General features: G+C 37.9%; 1 protein-coding gene across 1 annotated transcript in view; it reads right to left on the reverse strand.

The window, feature by feature from the left end:
* Positions 1-21,601, reverse strand: part of LOC122807984 (C-type lectin domain family 1 member A-like) — a 369,777-nt gene that overhangs the window by 347,628 nt on the left and 548 nt on the right. The gene's annotated exons all lie outside the window — the stretch shown is intronic.

The raw sequence follows: 21,601 nt of genomic DNA on the forward strand, positions 1-21,601 counted from the left end.
TGCATTAGTATGAATTTTCTGAAGGGTATGTAATGTGAAACTCAAATGTCTGTCATTATTTTCTAACTTCAGTCTTTAATGATTTGCCATTAATTTGCAAAAAAACACAATTATATGAACAACAGACCAAAAATGTGATGCAAAAATATAAAATAGCCACACAGTACAGCTGGGAACCTGTCAAAGAAGGTACACCTTTTTAATAATAGTACTGCTATCCTGAGCAACTGACAAAATAAAAGAATCTACATGCATTTCTGAAATAAAAGTAATCTATAACTCTGATTATTACAGTTATTTATTAAATGCAAACCATCCACGTTTTCTTCCAAAATTGCCATTTTGCAGAGGGATTATTATGGGAAGAGCAACATTTTGAGCTAAAATCAGGGACAGTTAAGAGGTTTGGATATGCCTAATTCTATAAGGCAATTTATTTGCATGATGTACCTCTCAACCTGTTAATGCAGGTAATCTGGACAAGGCCTAATATACTGGGGGAATATATAAACAGTACTAAAAATTGCTTTTGTATAAACTGAGACAGTTGATAAAATATCAAATCCTGCTTTAGCATGCATTTTTCTGAAGGTTATGAAGTCTGAAACTCAGTGTCTGTCATTATTTAGTGACATAATTCCTAAATGATTTGTCAGAAAACTACAAATTTTATGAGGAACAAACCAAAAATAAGAAGTAAAAATCTATTAATTCTGCAAAAATCTGGGCAATTGAGAGGTATAGTTCAGCCAGGGCTTTCTTTGAGTTTGCTGCCCTTCCCCCCTCACAAAATCATGGTTGACTGGAGCCTCTCCCCTACAGCCATTCCAATGAACCATTACTTGGCTATTTCACCCCATTTACCATAAACACTAATGTGCATACTGATTTACTTCTGCTATGATTTGGACTTCATTCAAAAGTTTTATTTTGCATTTTACAGCACAAACACTAATAGATATCTGCTAAACAAAGCAATGCAGTTTCACAATGAAACTAGACTTAGCATTAAAACTTATCTGCCCTTGAAACTCGCATTCATTGAAACAGCATTGAAACCCAGATTCACAGAAAATACATTTTGCCAGTGGCAGATAAAGATTAACTTTGGGCTGTTTTCAAATCACAGGCCTCTTGCACACGAAACATATACATGCTCTTTGATGCACCTTCCTGATTCTATTAACTTATATTCCTTGTACAATACAGTACAGTTTTAGAGGGTGTTTTAAATTTATTGGTTTGAACATTTTTCCAGTAAACAAGGAAACAAAATGCCTGCACCAGTAATGACAAAACTGCCCAATTCAGAACATTTCCATCATAAAAGTCTACTCAAACTTCTACATTAAACCAGTATCAGTAAATATGTACAATATCCGAAGAAGTAAAATTCAGCTAAATAATTTCACATTAAACAGATCTGTAACTATTGAAGAGGTTGCTGTTAGCAAACAATTTTATATTTCATTGTTTCATCTACAAATAAAGTGCCTGTTGCCCTTGAGAAATAAATTGCCTATGTTACACAAAAAAATGATAAGCTAGTAATATCGCAGTAGGGAATGGATGGCAAACTAACAACAGGTTCATAGTTACTAGGTATCTTCACCAAAAAGGACTGCAGCATCCACCCCCTTTGCAACACAGTAAAGTAATAGCAATGCATCTACCTACTATGGGCGTAGAACCTACAGCCTTCTGCATCAAAAGCAAGTACACTACTTGTTGTGCTACTAACAATGCAAGTAGATTCAGCATAAGCAGCACTAAACTTTTGCTCCCCTGCAGCTCTCATCTCCTTGTAAAATCTACACATCACTCAGCTGTATCTCTGAACTATGCAGCACAAGAAATCTGGAAAAAGCCAAAATTTATTGGGGGGGCTCAGAAGCCCAAAAATCAGGGACACATTTTTAGACATTGCTTGTATAATGTTGGAAAGTTGCTAGAATAAAATTCTGTGTTACCACCATACATTTCACTGCCAAGTCTTGAACCAAGGACCCTGTGCAAAACAGTCAGAGCAACATACACTATGCCAAATCAGCTAGTTTGTAAAAGAGAGGAAGACTGAAACTCTGAGCACAAAACACCTGAACAAAGCCAATAATGGGAGAATACAGCCCCCAAACATAGTCAGTAAATTTAGTTCTCACCATAGCTCTCAATCTCTTAGCAAAACATATCTGGACATATCCAGTAATGGGGGAATACAGCCCCCAAACATATTCAGTGAATTCAGTTCTTACCAGCGATCTCAACCTTAGCACAAAAAACCTGGATGAAGCCAATAATGGGGGAACACAGTCCCAAAAATAGGGGCACATTTCAAATATCTATCTTATAAACTTAGAAAATTGCTAGAATAAAAGGTTTTTCGTTACCATGTACTTTCTGAAGTATATGAAGTCTGAAATTCAAATGCTTGCAATTTTTATTTTTTTAACATTTGTTAACCCGGAAAGTCTGACTTGGAACAAAAGCCAATTTTCAGCAGAGGCCCAGGGAGAAACAATCCAGACACATGTCTTTGTAGGATGGGAAGACGCCAGAGCACACCCCCAGGGAGAATATGCAGACTCCACACAGAATGTACCCCAGCCAAGTATCAAACCAGAGAAACTGTAGCTATTAAGCAACAATGCTACCACTGCACCACCAACTGTGTAAAGACACAAAAGTACAGAAACCACAGATGTTATGAGAAACAGAACAAATATGAGGCAAAAATCTGAAAATTCTTTACAAATGGTGTTCTCTACCCACCACCATATAGCAACTGGGGCATTTTACACACACACACACACACACACACACACACACACACACACACACACACACACACACACACACACACACAAACATCTACTGAGCCAAATATTCCTTAGTAAAGTCCATTGTATTCCTTCTATACCTGAGCCCAATGTCCGTAAAATGAGAGCAGCCCAAAGCAAGTCCTTCTCCTTCCTTCCCAGCAAGTCCTTGTCCATAAAATCCATCCAAAAGCCCACAATGAGAACAAGTCCTTCTCATGAGAGCAGAGCAGGCTGGGTGCTACCTAGCCTGAGGATGTTGCAGTCTGATATCCTTCCAGTCTATGCAGTTGTAATTGCATAGACTTCTGGGATATTTGCTGCTGAATGCTGTCTTCCTAATCCAGACTGCTGGTAAGACAGACTGGATTCTGTGTGCATGCTCCAGACTGGTTCACCAGCAGTCCATATATCTGGAAATGCTGTGAGGCTGCACGTACGATGTTCCATGACTCATGTTTGTTTTTATTTTTTAAATTTTTCTTTCTTGCTTTACAGCTGGGGGCTGCAGTCCTGCAACCCAAAAGCATGAGCCACTCCTGATTGGAAGCCATGCACTCTCTAGCCAAAACCGGAATAGCTGGTCAAGAGGAGAAGGTCAACACCTGCATCACACCACATGCAACACATAGCCCTCCAGAACACCCACCATCACAGATCTCACATGAAAACACAAACCACATACCCACCCATTTCCTTTGCTTTCTCCTATTAACCTGGTGAACTTGGGCATTCTTAGACAGTGTAGCAACTGCTTCATGTACATAGACAACCCTTGCCTCTTACCTCCGAAGACTAAGACTTGTGAGTGATACACTTATATATCCAAATTGGCAGCAGTGGTGGCTGGAGACTTCAAATCAAAGGGGTGCTGCAGGAGACAGCTGAATGGGTGGGGTCAATGGGAATGGGTGCGGCCAACTAGAAAGGGGAGGAGCTATGCTCAAAAAATCACAAAATCTGTAACTTTAATTAAATATGCTTCCCTGGGTACCAAACCATCACTATGTGAGTCCAAGCTAGACAAAATGAAGTGTAGAAGAAATAAAATATTTCAATGCATTGGCTGCATCACAGCTTACTTAATATCTAGATGGAAACAAAAAGGTTGTGAGGCATGAAAAAGAAATTACTTTTTAAATACATTACTGGAATGCCATTCAAAATCATGTATAAGAAAAACAAGCAGCACTCAATTCAAACCACTTCTCCTTGCACTGCAGTTCTAATTATAATTTATATTCAGCTTTATTGAAGTACCAAGTAACATGCTGAACGTAGCAATCTCTGTGATACCCCCACTTGTAAAAATGTTTCTTATCCAAAAAGACCTGCTGCCTGACAACAACTATCTACTTGTTTCATGGAGAAAACACGAGCAAAGTAAAAAATGAAAAGCAAACAAGAAACAAGATTGAGGTACATTGTTTAAAGGATTACTGCACAGGTTATGGGCTACATATGATAGATTTGCATTCTTTAGTTTACAGGTAAATCCTGCAAAGATGAGTGCAAGACTACAACAAATGTAATGTGCTTCTTAAAATAAAGTAATCCTGTCCTTTATTACAAATACTGTCATAAGCATTTCAATACCCAAGGCTTAAACATTATCTAGTTATATAAGTATTCTCTGTATGGCAATAACAGAAAGGCTTTCAATGTTGGAAATGCTTTAACAGTATGCTTATTAAAGCTTACTTGCATTGTACAATCTCAGAGAAGCTTACCTGATGGTCATTAAAGCATTGCTACTTAAACACAGAGCAGCAGGCACTTTCTGAATAATAGTAAATATAAATCAACAGTATAAAAATATGACAGAAGCCAAAACATTCTGCAAAATCAAGGACAGATTAAAAGCCACTGTAGTACTTGTGTCTGCCTTGGATGGGGGGATACTCTGCACATTTACACTGAATAACTGCTTCTTGCCTTGCTTAGACACATCCAGGGTCACTACATGGGGGAGTGGGGTGCAACAAATATGTCACAATTTGAAATGTCTCTGGCTGTCTGTGATGGTCCTGGCACGTGTCATACCTCTCAACCTCAGAGCAAGAAATCTGGACAAAGCCATACATAGAAGTGGGACAAAGGCCCAAAAACAAGTACAAATTTTAAATATTGCTCTTACAAACTTAGAAAGATAATAGAATAGTAGGTCTTGCATTAGTATGAATTTTCTAAAGGGTATTTAATGTGAAGCTCAAATGTCTGTCATTATTTTCTAACTTCAGTCTTTAATGATTTGCCATTAATTTGCCAAAAAACACAATTTTATGAAAAACAGACCAAAAATGTGATGCAAAAATATAAAATAGCCACACAGTACAGCAGGGAACCTGTCAAAGAAGGGACACCTTTTTAATAATAGTACTGCTAAACTGAGCAACTGACAAAATAAAAGAATCTACATGCATTTCTGAAATAAAAGTAATCTATAACTCTGATTATTACAGTTATTTATTAATTGCAAACCATCCACGTTTTCTTCCAAAATTGCCATTTTGCAGAGGGATTATTATGGGAAGAGCAACATTTTGAGCTAAAATCAGGGACAGTTGAGAGGTTTGGATATCCCTAATTCTATAAAGCAATTTATTTGCATGATGTACCTCTCAACCTGTTAATGCAGGTAATCTGGGCAAGGCTTAATATATTGGGGGAATATATAAACAGTACTAAAAATTGCTCTTGTATAAACTGAGACAGTTGATAAGATATCAGGTCTTGCTTTAGCATGCATTTTTCTGAAGGTTATGAAGTCTGAAACTCAGTGTCTGTCATTATTTAGTGACTTAATTCCTAAATGATTTGCCAGAAAACTACAAATTTTATGAGGAACAAACCAAAAATAAGAAGTAAAAATCTATTAATTCTGCAAAAATCTGGACAGTTGAGAGGCATAGTTCATCCAGGGCTGTCTTTGAGTTTGCTGCCCTTCCCCTCTCACAAAATCATGGTTGACTGAAGCCTCTCCCCTACAGCCATTCCAATGAACCATTACTTGGCTATTTTACCCCATTTACCATAAACACTAATGTGCATACTGATTTACTTCTGCTATGATTTGGACTTCAAAAGTTTTATTTTGCATTTTACAGCACAAACACTAATAGATATCTGCTAAACAAAGCAATGCAGTTTCACAATGAAAATAGACTTAGCATTAAAACTTATCTGCCCTTGAAACTCACATTCATTGAAACAGCATTGAAACCCAGATTCACAGAAAATACATTTTGCCAATGGCAGATAAAGATTAACTTTGGGCTGTTTTCCAATCACAGGCCTCTTGCACACGAAACATATACATGCTCTTTGATGAACCTTCCTGATTGTATTAACTTATATTCCTTGTACAATACAGTACAGTTTTAGAGGGTGTTTTAAATTTATTGGTTTGAACATTTTTCCAGTAAACAAGGAAACAAAATGCATGCACCAGTAATGACAAAACTGCCCAATTCAGAACATTTCCATCATAAAAGTCTACTCAAACTTCTACAGTCCACCAGTATCAGTAAATATGCACAATATCAGAAGAAGTAAGATTCATCTAAATAATTCCACATTAAACAGATCGGTAACTATTGAAGAGGTTGCTGTTAGCAAACAACTTTATATTTCATTGTTTCATCTACAAATAAAGTGCCTGTTGCCCTTGAGAAATAAATTGCCTATGTTACACTAAAAAATGATAAGCTAGTAATATCGCAGTAGGGAATGGATGGCAAACTAACAACAGGTTCATAGTTACTAGGTATCTTCAGCAAAAAGGACTGCAGCATCCACCCCCTTTGCAACACAGTAAAGTATCAGCAATGCATCTACCTACTATGGGAGTAGAACCTACAGCCTTCTGCATCAAAAGCAAGTACACTACTTGCTGTGCTATTAACAATGCAAGTAGACTCAGCATAAGCAGCACTAAACTTTTGCTACCCTGCAGCGCTCAGCTCCTTGTAAAATCTACACATCACTCAGTTGTATCTCTGAACTTTGCAGCACAAGAAATCTGTAAAAAGCCAAAATTTATTGGGGTGCTCAGAAGCCCAAAAATCAGGGACACATTTTAGGCATTGCTTGTATAATGTTGGGAAGTTGCTAGAATAAAATTCTGTGTTACCACCATACATTTCACTGCCAAGCCTTGAACCAAGGACCCTGTGCAAAACAGTCAGAGCAACATACACTATGCCAAATCAGCTATTTTGTAAAAGAGAGGAAGACTGAAACTCTGAGCACAAAACACCTGAACAAAGCCAATAATGGGAGAATACAGCCCCCAAACATATTCAGTGAATTTAGTTCTCACCATAGCTCTCAATCTCTTAGCAAAACATATCTGGACAAACCCAGTAATAGGGGAATACAGCCCCCAAACATATTCAGTGAATTCGGTTCTTATCAGAGATCTCAACCTTAGCACAAAAAACCTGGATGAAGCCAATAATGGGGGAACACAGTCCCAAAAATAGGGACACATTTCAAATATCTATCTTATAAACTTAGAAAATTTCTAGAATAAAAGGTTTTTCGTTACCATGTACTTTCTGAAGAAAATGAAGTCTGAAATTCAAATGTTTGCAATTTTTATTTATTTAACATTTGTTAACCCGGAAAGTCTGACTTGGAACAAAAGCCAATTTTCAGCAGAGGTCCAGGGAGAAACACTCCAGACACATGTCTTAGTAGGATGGGAGGACACCAGAGCACACACACAGGGAGAATATGCAGACTCCACACAGAATGCACCCCAGCCAAGTATCAATCCAGAGAAACTGTAGCTGTTAAGCAACAATGCTACCACTGCACCACCGACTTTGTAAAGACACAAAAGTACAGAAACCACAGATTTTATGAGAAACAGAACAAATATGAGGCAAAAATCTGCAAATTCTTTACAAACGGGGTTCTCTACCCACCACCATATAGCAACTGGGGCATTTTACACACTCATACACACACACACACACACACGCACACACGCACACACGCACACACGCACACACACACACACACACACACACACACACACACACACACACACACACACACACACACACACACACACAACACACCCTCTGAGCCAAATATCCCTTAGTAAAGTTCATTGTATTCCTTCAATAACTGAGCCCAATGTCCGTAAAATGAGAGCAGCCCAAAGCAAGTCCTTCTCCTTCCTTCCCAGCAAGTCCTTGTCCATAACATCCATCCAAAAGCCCACAATGAGAACAAGTCCTTCCCGTGAGAGCAGAGCAGGCTGGGTGCTACCTAGCCTGCGGATGTTGCAGTCGGATACCCTTCCAGTCTATGCAGTTGTAACTGCATAGACTTCTGGGATATTTGCTGCTGAATGCTGTCTTCCTAATCCAGACTGCTGGTGAGATAGTATGGATTCTGTGTGCATGCTCCAGACTGGTTCACCAGCAGTCCAAATATCTGGAAATGCTGCAAGGGTGCACGCACGATGTTCCGTGACTCATGTTTGTTTTTATTTTTTTAATTTTTCTTTCTTGTTTTACAGCTGGGGGCTGCAGTCCTGCAGCCCAATAGCACGAGCCACTCCTGATTGGAAGCCATGCACTCTCTAGCCAATACCAGAATAGCTGGTCAAGAGGAGAAGGTCAGCACCTGCATCACACCACATGCAACACATAGCCCTCCAGAACACCCACCATCACAGATCTCACATAAAAACACAAACCACATACCCACTCATTTCCTTTGGTTTCTCCTATTAACCTGGTGAACTTGGGCATTCTTAGGCAGTGTAGCAACTGCTTCATTTACATAGACAACCCTCGCCTCTTACCTCCCAAGATTAAGACTTGTGACCGATACACTTATATATCCAAATTGGCAGCAGTTGTGACTGGTGACTTCACATCAAAGGGGTGCTGCAAGAGACAGCTGAATGGGTGGCGTCAATGGGAATGGGTGCGGCCAACTAGGAAGGGGAGGAGCTATGCTCAAGAATCACAAAAACTGTAACTTTAATTAAATACGCTGCCCTGGGTGCCAAACCATCATTATGTGAGTCCAAGCTAGACAAAATGAAGTGTAGAAGAAAAAAATAGTTCAATGCATTGGCTGCATGACAGCTTACTTAATATCTAGATGGAAACAAAAAGGTTGTGAAGCATGAAAAAATAAATTACTTTTTAAATACATTACTGGAATGCCAGTCAAAATCAAGTATAAGAAAAACAAACAGCACTCAATTCAAACCACTTTTCCTTGCACTGCAGTTCTAATTATAATTTATATTCAGCTTTATTAAAGTACCAAGTAACATGAAAGTAGCAATCTCTGTGATACCCCCACTTGTAAAAATGTTTCTTATCCAAAAAGACCTGCTGCCTGACAACAACTATCTACTTGTTTCATGGAGAAAACATGATCAAAGTAAAAAATGAAAAGCAAACAAGAAACAAGATTGAGGTACATTGTTTAAAGGATTACTACACAGGTTATCGACTACATACAATAGATTGGCATTCTTTAGTTTACAGGTAAAGCCTGCAAAGATGAGTGCAAGTTTCCAACAAATGTAATGTGCTTTTTAAAATAAAGTAATCCTGTCCTTTATTACAAATACTGTCATATGCATTTCAATATCCAAGGCTTATACGTTATCTAGTTATATAAGTATTCTCTGTATGGCAATAACAGAAAGGCTTTCAATGTTGGAAATGCTTTAACAGTATGCTTATTAAAGCTTACTTGCATCTTACAATCTCAGAGAAGCTTACCTGATAGTCATTAAAGCATTGCTACTTACACACAGAGCACCAGGCACTTTCTGAATAATAATAAGTATAAATCAACAGTATCAAAATATGACAGAAGCCAGAATATTCTGTAAAATCAAGGACAGATAAAAAGCCGCTGTAGTATTTGTGTCCGCCTTGGATGAGGGGATAATCTGCACATTTACACTGTATAACTGCTTCTTGCCTTGCTTGGACACATCCAGAGTCACTACATGGGGGAGTGGGGTGCAACAAGTATGTCGCAATTTGAAATGTCTCTGGCTCTCTGTGATGGTCCTGGCACATGTGTCATACCACTCAACCTCAGAGCAATAAATCTGGACAAAGCCATACATAGAAGTGAGACAAAGGCCCAAAAACAAGGACAAATTTTAAATATTGCTCTTATAAACTTAGAAAGATAATAGAATAGTTGGTCTTGCATTAGTATGAATTTTTTGAAGGGTATGTAATGTGAAACTCAAATGTCTGTTGTAATTTTCTAACTTCAGTCTTTAATGATTTGCCATTAATTTGCCAAAAAAAACACAATTTTATGAAAAACAGACCAAAAATGTGATGCAAAAATATAAAATAGCCACACAGTACAGCTGGGAACCTGTCAAAGAAGGGACACCTTTTTAATAACAGCACTGCTAACCTGAGCAACTGACAAAATAAAAGAATCTACATGCATTTCTGAAATAAAAGTAATCTATAACTCTGATTATTACAGTTATTTATTAATTGCAAACCATCCACGTTTTCTTCCAAAATTGCTATTTTGTGGAGGGATTATTATGGGAAGAGCAACATTTTGAGCTAAAATAAGGGACAGTTGAGAGGTTTGGATATTCCTAATTCTATAAAGCAATTTATTTGCATGATGTACCTCTCAACCTGTTAATGCAGGTAATCTGGACAAGGCCTAATCTATTGGGGGAATATATAAACAGTACTAAAAATTGCTCTTGTATAAACTGAGACAGTTGATAAAATATCAGGTCTTGCTTTAGCATGCATTTTTCTGAAGGTTATGAAGTCTGAAACTCAGTGTCTGTCATTATTTAGTGACTTAATTCCTAAATGATTTGCCAGAAAACTACAAATTTTATGAGGAACAAACCAAAAATAAGAAGTAAAAATCTATTAATTCTGCAAAAATCTGGACAGTTGAAAGGTATAGTTCAGCCAGGGCTGCCTTTGAGTTTGCTGCCCTTCCCCCCTCACAAAATCATGGTTGACTGGAGCCTCTCCATTACAGCCATTCCAATGAACCATTACTTGGCTATTTCACCCCATTTACCATAATCACTAATGTGCATACTGATTTACTTCTGCTATGATTTGGACTTCATTCGAAAGTTTTATTTTGCATTTTACAGCACAAACACTAATAGATATCTGCTAAACAAAGCAATGCAGTTTCACAATGAAAATAGACTTAGCATTAAAACTTATCTGCCCTTGAAACTCACATTCATTGAAACAGCATTGAAACCCAGATTCACAGAAAATACATTTTGCCAGTGGCAGATAAATATTAACTGTGGGCTGTTTTCAAATCACAGGCCTCTTGCACATGAAACATATGCATGCTCTTTGATACACCTTCCTGATTGTATTAACTTATATTCCTTGTACAATACAGTACAGTTTTAGAGGGTGTTTTAAATTTATTGGTTTGAACATTTTTCCAGTAAACAAGGAAACAAAATGCATGCACCAGTAATGACAAAACTGCCCAATTCAGAACATTTCCATCATAAAAGTCTACTCAAACTTCTACACTCCACCAGTATCAGTAAATATGCACAATATCCGAAGAAGTAAAAGTCATCAAAATAATTCCACATTAAACAGATCTGTAACTATTGAAAAGGTTGCCGTTAGCAAACAACTTTATATTTCATTGTTTCATCTACAAATAAAGTGCCTGTTGCCCTTGAGAAACAAATTGCCTATGTTACACTAAAAAAATGATCAGCTAGTAATATCGCAGTAGGGAATGGATGGCAAACTAACAACAGGTTCATAGTTACTAGGTATCTTCAACAAAAAGGACTGCAGCATCCACCCCCTTTGCAACACAGTAAAGTATCAGCAATGCATTTACCTACTATGGGAGTAGAACCTACAGCCTTCTGCATCAAAAGCAAGTACACTACTTGTTGTGCTATTAACAATGCAAGTAGACTTAGCATAAGCAGCACTAAACTTTTGCTCCCCTGCAGCTCTCATCTCCTTGTAAAATCTACACATCACTCAGCTGTATCTCTGAATTTTGCAGCACAAGAAATCTGGAAAAAGCCAAAATTTATTGGGGGGGTCAAAAGCCCAAAAATCAGGGACACATTTTAGACATTGCTTGTATAATGTTGGAAAGTTGCTAGAATAAAATTCTGTGTTACCACCATACATTTCAATGCCAAGCCCTGAACCAAGGACCCTGTGCAAAACAGTCAGAGCAACATACACTATGCCAAATCAGCTATTTTGTAAAAGAGAGGAAGACTGAAACTCTGAGCACAAAACACCTGAACAAAGCAAATAATGGGAGAATACAGCCCCAAAACATATTCAGTGAATTTAGTTCTCACCATAGCTCTCAATCTCTTAGCAAAACATATCTGGACAAACCCAGTAATGGGGGAATACAGCCCCCAAACATATTCAGTGAATTCAGTTCTTACCAGAGATCTCAACCTTAGCACAAAAAACCTGGATGAAGCCAATAATGGGGGAACACAGTCCCAAAAATAGGGACAAATTTCGAATATATATCTTATAAACTTAGAAAATTGCTAGAATAAAAGTGTTTTATTACCATGTACTTTCTGAAGAATATGAAGTCTGAAATTCAAATGCTTGCATTTTTTATTTATTTAACATTTATTAACCCGGAAAGTCTGACTTGGAACAAAAGCCAATTTTCAGCAGAAGCCCAGGGAGAAACACTCCAGACACATGTCTTAGTAGGATGGGAGGACGCCAGAGCACACCCACAGTGAGAATATGCAGACTCCACACATAATGCACCCCAGCCAAGTATCAAACCAGAGAAACTGTAGCTGTTAAGCAACAATGCTACCACTGCACCACCGACTGTGTAAAGACACAAAAGTACAAAAAACACAGATTTTATGAGAAACAGAACAAATATGAGGCAAAAATCTGCAACTTCTTTACAAATGGTGTTCTCTACCCACCACCATATAGCAACTGGGGCACTTTACACACACACACACACACACACACACACACACACACACACACACACACACACACACACACACACACACACACACACACACACACACACACACACACACACACACACACACACACACACACACACACACACACACACACACACACACACACACACACACACACACACGCCACCCTCTGAGCCAAATATTCCTTAGTAAAGTCCATTGTATTCCTTCCATACCTGTGCCCAATGTCCGTAAAATGAGAGCAGCCCAAAGCAACTCCTTCTCCTTCCTTCCCAGGAAGTCCTTGTCTGTAACATCCATCCAAAAGCCCACAATGAGAACAAGTCCTTCCCTTGAGAGCAAAGCAGGCTGGGTGCTACCTAGCCTGTGGATGTTGCAGTCTGATACCCTTCCAGTCTATGCAGCTGTAACTGCATAGAATTCTGGGATATTTGCTGCTGAATGCTATCTTCCTAATCCAGACTGCTGGTGAGACAGTCTGGATTCTGTGTGCATGCTCCAGACTGGTTCACCAGCAATCCGAATATCTGGAAATGCTGCAAGGGTGCACGCACGATATTCCGTGACTCATGTTTGGTTTTATTTTTTTAATTTTTCTTTCTTGTTTTACAGCTGGGGGCTGCAGTCCTGCAGCCCAATAGCACGAGCCACTCCTGATTGGAAGCCATGCACTCTCTAGCCAATACCGGAATAGCTGGTCAAGAGGAGAAGGTCAACACCTGCATCACACCACATGCAACACATAGCTCTCCAGAACACCCACCATCACAGATCTCACATAAAAACACAAACCACATACCCACCTTCATGGAGGATCTCAATAGAAATTTACCCAAACAGCAGAGACCTCCAAGGCAGAAACTCACTCGACCATCACAACACAGCACAAATCACAAGACATATAGCTCACTTACACAGTGTGCCCATCACCCTAAGCCCCTAAGGCAAAACAGCCTGCCCAATACACTAATCATAGGTGACTCAGTAGTAAGGCATACTGATATTCCACTTACTAAGATGAATAAGGATAAGGTAACAGTCAGCTGTTTATCAGGTGCCAGAATCCAACACATAACACATGCACTCAGGTCACTCCACAACAAGTACAAGTATGACTCTGTCACTGTCCATGTGGGTGTGAATGACCTGAGATGCACCTCCCTGGACTATATGAAAAGAGACATGGAGGAGCTCTCGGATTATGTGGCCCAGACAGGTTTGACCCTTGCCCTGAGCAGCATCCTACCATCACCCAGAATTATACCACAGTATAAGCAGAAAATTATTGACTTCAACAACTGGTTAAGTTTCTGGTGTCATTCTAAGGGGAACAAGTATCTGTTTGCTTGGGATGACATGATTGACAGACCTCGATGTTTTGTGGCATTACAGGCAGACTCTGAGCAAGAACTCCAGCAAAGTATAGAACAATGGAATGCAAAGCTGTAGTCACATAGAATGAAACTAAGCTCAGATAAGACAGTGGCAATGGCAGCAAACTCTGGAGATCAGAAGAAGCTGAGAATTGAGATAGAAGGGAAGATAGTGGAACAGGTAAATATCTTAAACTATCTGGTTGGGGTGGTTGAGGAGAAAGGCAGTCTGAATGAAGAGGTCACAGCTGGAATCAGAGGGGCTGCAGCCAACCTGCATAAAGTGTCAGGTGTAGTCTATGACAGAACAATATCAAAGAAGCTGAAAAGTAAGGTGTACAAGACAGTTGTGTGATCATTACTACTGTATGGTACAGAAACCCAGGCAGTAAAAGCAGAACAGTTGAAAAAGCTAGAGGTGATGGAAATGAAGTACCTGAGAAAAGTGATAGTATGCATACTGTGGGACAGACAAAGAAATGAGGGCATAAGAGCAGAAGCCAAATTTGCTCCAATTGCAGAAAAAGATCAAAGAGAATAGATTACTGTGGCTTGAACACATGCAGAAAAGCAGAAGACAATCAGATGAAGAAGATTTGGGACAGACAGGAAGAACTTAAGAGGAAACAAGGATGTCCAGGAAAGAGGTGGATGGATTGTGTGAAAGAAGATCTGTGACAGACAGGAGTCTGGCATTTAATTGAGAGAGATGGTGACAGTTAACATGATTTCCCAACCCCATGTAGAAAAATGGGAAAATGGGGGATGCTGCTGTTGCTGCTCCTGCTGCTGATGATGATGATGAGTGATTGGAAGTTAATTAAGGGAAATATGATCTGTGCTTTGGTTACCCTGAAAGTGCATAGCAAATTTTTAGTGAAGTGAAATTTAATATAGTTTTAAATACATACATCATCTGCATAAATTACAGAAAAGCAGTTTTTGTCATAGTGATGATCACTTTGTGTATACCCTTTGATCTCAGAGAAAGTCTTGGGATATAAATTGCCTTTATATTGGGCAAAGCTGGGCAATTATCAGAATAATACATTCTTAAATACTAAGCTAACAGTTGTGTGTATTCAGGTCATTTATGCTATTTTACTGGAATGCAGTGATAAGTTTAGTATGGATGGACTGCGATGACTCAGACTCATATATTCTGAGAATTTCTGGCTTAGACAACAGAAAGATATGCAAGGCTTGGTATCAAATAATATGCCTGGAGCTGGAAAATGTATTTGTTTGTGATAAAAGAGGGGATGCTCATCTCAGCTGTATATAGCATGTTGAGTTTTCTTTTTATTTCTTTCTTTTTTTTTTTTTTTTTAAGTATGGCCATTATGTTGTCATCCTTTTTTAATTAGGAGTGTAACTCTTGGTTGAGAAGGTTAGTGGAGGTGGTGTTTTCCATTTCTCATCACGTTTATTTTGGTGATATAGTAATACAAGATGTAGAAGGATTACAAGTATAGGTATCTTGTGGAGAAAAAGAACATGACCCTAGTTTTTAAGATGTTAAGATAAAGTTATGGAGTTGGATTCCTAGGATGTTAGATAAAATATGTGTATGGCATGTAACATCCTTTAATTGCACCAAGAATAAAAATAATAATATCAAATCAAATGAAGTCAAATAGATGCAATGACACATTCCATTGAGCCTGCCTACCTACGTTTATAAAATGTATTATTAGAATAATTGTTTAAACTGATTTTGAAAATAATCAATGCATTGCTGTCCAACTATAGCCCAGCAAAGAATATCACATCTAATTCTCTTTCCTTTAGACTCAGCCATTCTTCTGCTTGTAGGTGTATTTTACAGAGAGACCAAGCTGTATTGTATTTTATAAATTTCTCTGCAGGCAACATTTAGTTTCCAATGAGCTTTGAGACATTTAGCAATCATATGTCACAAGACTGATTTGACAGTGAGTATAGAATGACTAGTCACAAAGCCTGTGTAGTCTGCACATTGTGAGGTAATATGCATAGTATATACCTTACAGTAACTACTTAGCTATATACTATATTAGCTAAGTTTCTGTCCCTGAATAAATTGGTGAGGATATATATTTTTTTATTATGTGGGGGAACTTCCATGGCATGTGCCATGGTATCTCTGTTCGAAATTCCTTTTTCCAATAGGATCCCATGTTGATATGACTGTAAATCAGCTCTAAAAAGTGAGCTACTACCTCACATGATATCCGTACTTACATTATTATTATCTTTTTCTATTCTTACCTCCAACCACACCTACCTACAAGAATCTCCTACCTGCCATGGCATATTTCCACTACCTTACCATACCTGTCCTTTTTACACTGCTATCTACTCTTCTATTTTCAAGATATCCCCCATTGACTATGCCACAATCAAATATTTTTCCAGTTATCACTCACCCATAATCTCCCTATCATACAATAGATATTATACAAAGCTCCTAAGATCTATAATCTGTATAACCTCAAAACTGTCTTACTGTGGTGATATTCATCCAGATCCTGGACTGGCTACTTCTTTAAGGCTCCCTACCTCCCATCCACACCAAAAACGTACTTCTTCTGTCTAGGAAACCAAATGATCTACTTTTACTTAATAGGCAAATTCACAAACTACACATCAGTATCACACTATACACACCAGACATAGCCGTGATAACTGAGACATGGCTAAAACCCCACATCATAGACAATGAAATATTCCTCCAGGGAATAATATCCTAAGGAAGGACAGGCTTGGAAAAAAAAGGGGGTGGCATAGCAATACTATTTAAAAATCATCTTGAAGTACATAAATTGAAGGGACTTTTACATAGATTGGCTTACCTGCAACTCTTATGCCCCCACTAATCATATTAACCTTTATGGTTCTACTCAAACCATCCAATACCTTACTAGTACTGATAGAGCATCCAATAGGGAATCTATCCTTGATTGGATACTCACTAATAGACCAGTCCTCCCATCTTATATAGGTTGCCTCCCTGATGGTCTAAGTGACCATCTGCCAGACTTTCTGCTAAGACAGCATACTCATTACACCAAAGGTACAGTTTACAAACTAATAAGAAATAAAAAGTACTTCAACCCCAAGAACTTAATTTCTTACTTAAAAACTTATAACTGGACACTATTAAAACATCTTGACCTAGACAAAGCTGTAAAACACTTCAGTACTAGCTTTCTTAATATCTTAAACCTACATGCCCCTCCCACAATAATCATAATCAATGCCAAGTTCTCCCCATGGCTAAGTAAGAATACCAGATCCCTACTCAAGGCTAGAGATAAAGCATGGTACCATTGACAAAAACATCAAGTCCCAAAATACTAAACAAACTTTTCAAGAGCTACACAATAAATGTAAGAAACTGCTATAATCTACAAATAAAACATCAAAACACCCACTAAAATTCTGGGCTACCATTAACAGAATACTTCGACCTGGAAGAAGTAGTACTCCATCCCCTAACCCAGAGACACATCATAAAGCATAGCTACGCAATTCAACAAATTATTTTCTGAAACTATCCTAACCCTGTCCAACCAGCAAAATAACCAATATAACTCATCCCCCTAAGAACCCAGTCAAACAGCCAGCAAACATAACACATTTCATTTCCAACCTGTCCCTACTGATGTGATTAGAAAATACCTTAAGAAACTTAAGCCCACAACATTAGCATCAGACAGATTACCAGCTGAATTTCTAAAAATTGCTGCCAGTGCCATTGCATACCCAATAGCCATCCTCAGCAATAGATCTTTGTCTGAAGCCCTTGTCCATGAAACCTGGAAATGTCCCATATTATCCGTCTACATAAAGGAGGAAATTCTAATAAACTGACTAACTGCCGACCAATATCTATTCTATCTCCTATAGACAAAATCATGGAAAGATGCAGTCACATACAAATTATGGGCTACTTGCAAACTCATGAACTCCTCTCTAACATTCAACATGGTTTCTGTCCCTTTCACAATGCCACCACAGCTCTAATGTCTTTTACTAACACTGTAAATTTACACAGAAATAACAGCAAATATGTATCAGCTACTTTCCTAGACCTATTCTAAGGCCTTTGATATAATTAGTCATAATATACTTATGAAGGTCCTTACTGATGTAGGACTCAGTCAATTCTCCATAATCTGGTTTCAAAGCCATTTAACTGGTCGCCAGCAAGCAGTTTTTGGAAGCATGAACTTTCACCTCTACTCCCAGTCACCTTTGGAGTTCCCCAAGGCTCAATATTCAGCCCATTACTCTTCTGTGTATATATTAACAACCTTCACACTTCTACTCCTCATGAATCTGTCATACAATATGCAGACGACTCCACATTGATATGTGCAGCTTCCTCATTACAGGAACTCCACACTCTAACACAAGAATCCTTCCTCTCTATTGAAACCTGGCTTACAGAGCTTCAAATTATTCTTAACCCTTCTAAAACCAAACTGCTTCTCTTTAAACCTACTCAGTCCTCCCATATAGACCCTACCTTTTTACATCACATATAACAATAACATTGTCATCTCCCCACTGCACACACAAAACTTCTTGGAGTTGAGATTGATAATAAACTGAGATTTGAACTACATATCACTCAGACCATTAAGAAAGTAAATATAAAACTGGGTACCCTTTATAGAAATAAACAGTATTTACCAAACCCACAAAATCTACAATAACATGCACTCATCTGGTCTCCACACTTCTTTATGCTTCACCAATTCTTACTAACCTCAGGAAGACAGACCTAGCTAAATTAAACTCCTGTTACAACAAAATAGCTAGTTTGCCTCTGATGCCTCATTCAGAGCACACCGCTGCACATCTCTAAAGCTGCTAAACTGGCTAGAGTTGCCCCTACTTTTACTATACAACCAACTTACTTTTGCTCATAAAATCCTTAACCAACCAGAAAAAATCCCCTCACTTAAAAACCTACTTCATCCCTATACTGGTAATAGAACTCTGCACTCCAGTAATAAATGCCTTCTTGAAGTAACTAAAGTCAGTAACACAGCAGGTGAATCACTCTTCACTAACTTCATTTCTAAAACATGGAACTCACTACCAACTAATATATCTTCCATCTCTTCACTAACTCAGCTTCAGAAAGCACTAAGAACTCACCTCCATACTACATGGCTATGTTCCTCTATTTGCCTAGGCTAGTTCTATCTTTTTATACTGCAATTTCACTCACCAGTTTGAATATTCACTAACCAGAAATTGCTGAATCTATCTATTATCTTACACTGATTTACAATGCTTTTGATGACACGTCTGTATTTATAGCTATTTTGAGTATATTTTGAGTGTGTTTCTTTCAAATTATGTATTATCAATGTATGTTTTCTAAATCAATGTATATGTGATATACTATTTGTCAACTTATTTCAATTGTTGTACTTCACTTATGTCAATAGTTACGTTATTTGTGGAGGTTTTCTCCCCAGGCCTCTACTGAAAAAGGGCCTGTGTCCGGTGGACTTTCCCCGTTATCAAATGTAAAATAAAATAAAATTAAATTAAATAAATAAGTAATGAATCATAATGTTTGCGCTTCTTTTCCCACACCAGTTTTCAAAAAATATTTATCTAGCTGTCATTGGATTTTGGCTGGCCAGACTGCCCATCTATTCTTTGGCCTTTTTGAAGTTGATTTCTTCAAAAGAACTGGGAGAGCTGGAACAGTGGCTGGTGCTGCAGATACCTTTGATAAAAAATGAGTAGCTTTATTATTTATAGAAACTAGCAGCATCATGTCCATGTTAATTTGAGGTTTTGTTGCTTGAACTATTTATTTTTCCAGAAAAACATAACTACTTTTATTTTTAAGTTAGAAACCTGATCCGCATTGATAATAACAGTTTCATTAAATTTTAAATAAATACATAGTAGCCATGACAAACAGAATTTAAGTAGCCGCATGTGTCTCCATGTTTTGTGAGAAACATTGATGTGGTTTTCTGTATAATATCAAGCAGTGAACAATGGTACATAGTGTCTTCGCATGTAAACCCACACACATCAAAGTACCACATTATTTATCTTTTCACAGCTGCAAATGTTAATCTATCAAGCTGTTTCCTGTTACAAAAGGTGGGTGACGCAAACATCAATATTAATAGATCTCAGTTCATTATCTTTATAGCATGCTGTGAAATATTATTTCATGAGAACAACAATGAAATTCAAACTTATAATTTGATAGAGGCAGAAATATGTGCATATGACTATGTTGCGTGGATTTAGCAAGTTTCATAATGCAAGGAAAATAGCAACAATAATGTTGAAAAGATATATTTAGAGGTGCACGTGGACAGAAATATGTATTAGTCAGACTGCAGTAAGTGCAATTACTTTCTTGCCCTGTTGTGTATGCAGTTTACTGCTTAATACACTTTCCTGTAAACTTTCTCACATTTTTGTTGCTTTCTATAGAAAATAAAGATATAGAGCCACTTTGCTTCTGTCATTATCCTTGCCTATTTTAATTCTTAATGCAATAATCTTTCATGTGAAAACAGTATATGTGGCACAGAAAAGTCTTTCTATATATTTGTGGACATAGTTGAGAGAGCATCTTAGACAGAAGGCCCTTTCTCTGGCCATTTACAAACTTTAATTATGGTATCACAAAAAAATGTTTCTTTGTCTTCAGCTTTAAACTTTCTAGTTCTCTGAATTTTTCATGCATATCAAAGGAAACAATAACCAGAAAACTAAAAGGTTTTTGAATGTCTTATCCCTGCAATGGTTAATGCTCCTTAAATAAAACCCGCCCACCTAACTACGGAAAGCTTTCCCAGAGACACTTGTTCCTACATCATGTCCATTCGTCATTTATCAATTATGAAGTAATAAAACATTTCTGTGTGTTTTGACTGGTATAGGGATGAGAGGAGTACAGGCAAATGACTAAATGCTTATAATTTATGGCTGGACAGCTTAAGTATTAGGCATACATCCTGTAAACTCAACAAAAAGCATCTTGTGAGTACACTTGTAGAGAATATACTCCTCTCTCAAGCAGCCAGAACCATGTTTGCATCTGTTTTACCACTGCAATGTCCCCAGACAGATTTTTCACTAGCACTGTACAGTAATATGCATTTAATGTTCTTACCATCTGCAAGGACATTTACACTTTTTATCAACATCTGGCACCATAGACAATTACCTAATTTACCTATTTACCTATTTTTAAAACAAATTCTTAAAAAAATAACGATTTTCAAAACTATATTACTAATGATTATGAGTTCTGTACTCTGTCTCGCTCTTGGTTTTTGTGTCTCAGAGGTTCATAGGTGTATACTACGGAAGCAGTCATAAGGGCCCCTTGTAAGCCTAGCCATGCAATCAAAATATGGCCCACAGATTTGACT

The sequence above is a fragment of the Protopterus annectens genome, chromosome 8.part0 (assembly GCF_019279795.1).
Source record: "Protopterus annectens isolate FY-2018-M chromosome 8.part0, PAN1.0, whole genome shotgun sequence".
In the NCBI taxonomy this organism is placed as follows: domain Eukaryota; kingdom Metazoa; phylum Chordata; order Ceratodontiformes; family Protopteridae; genus Protopterus; species Protopterus annectens.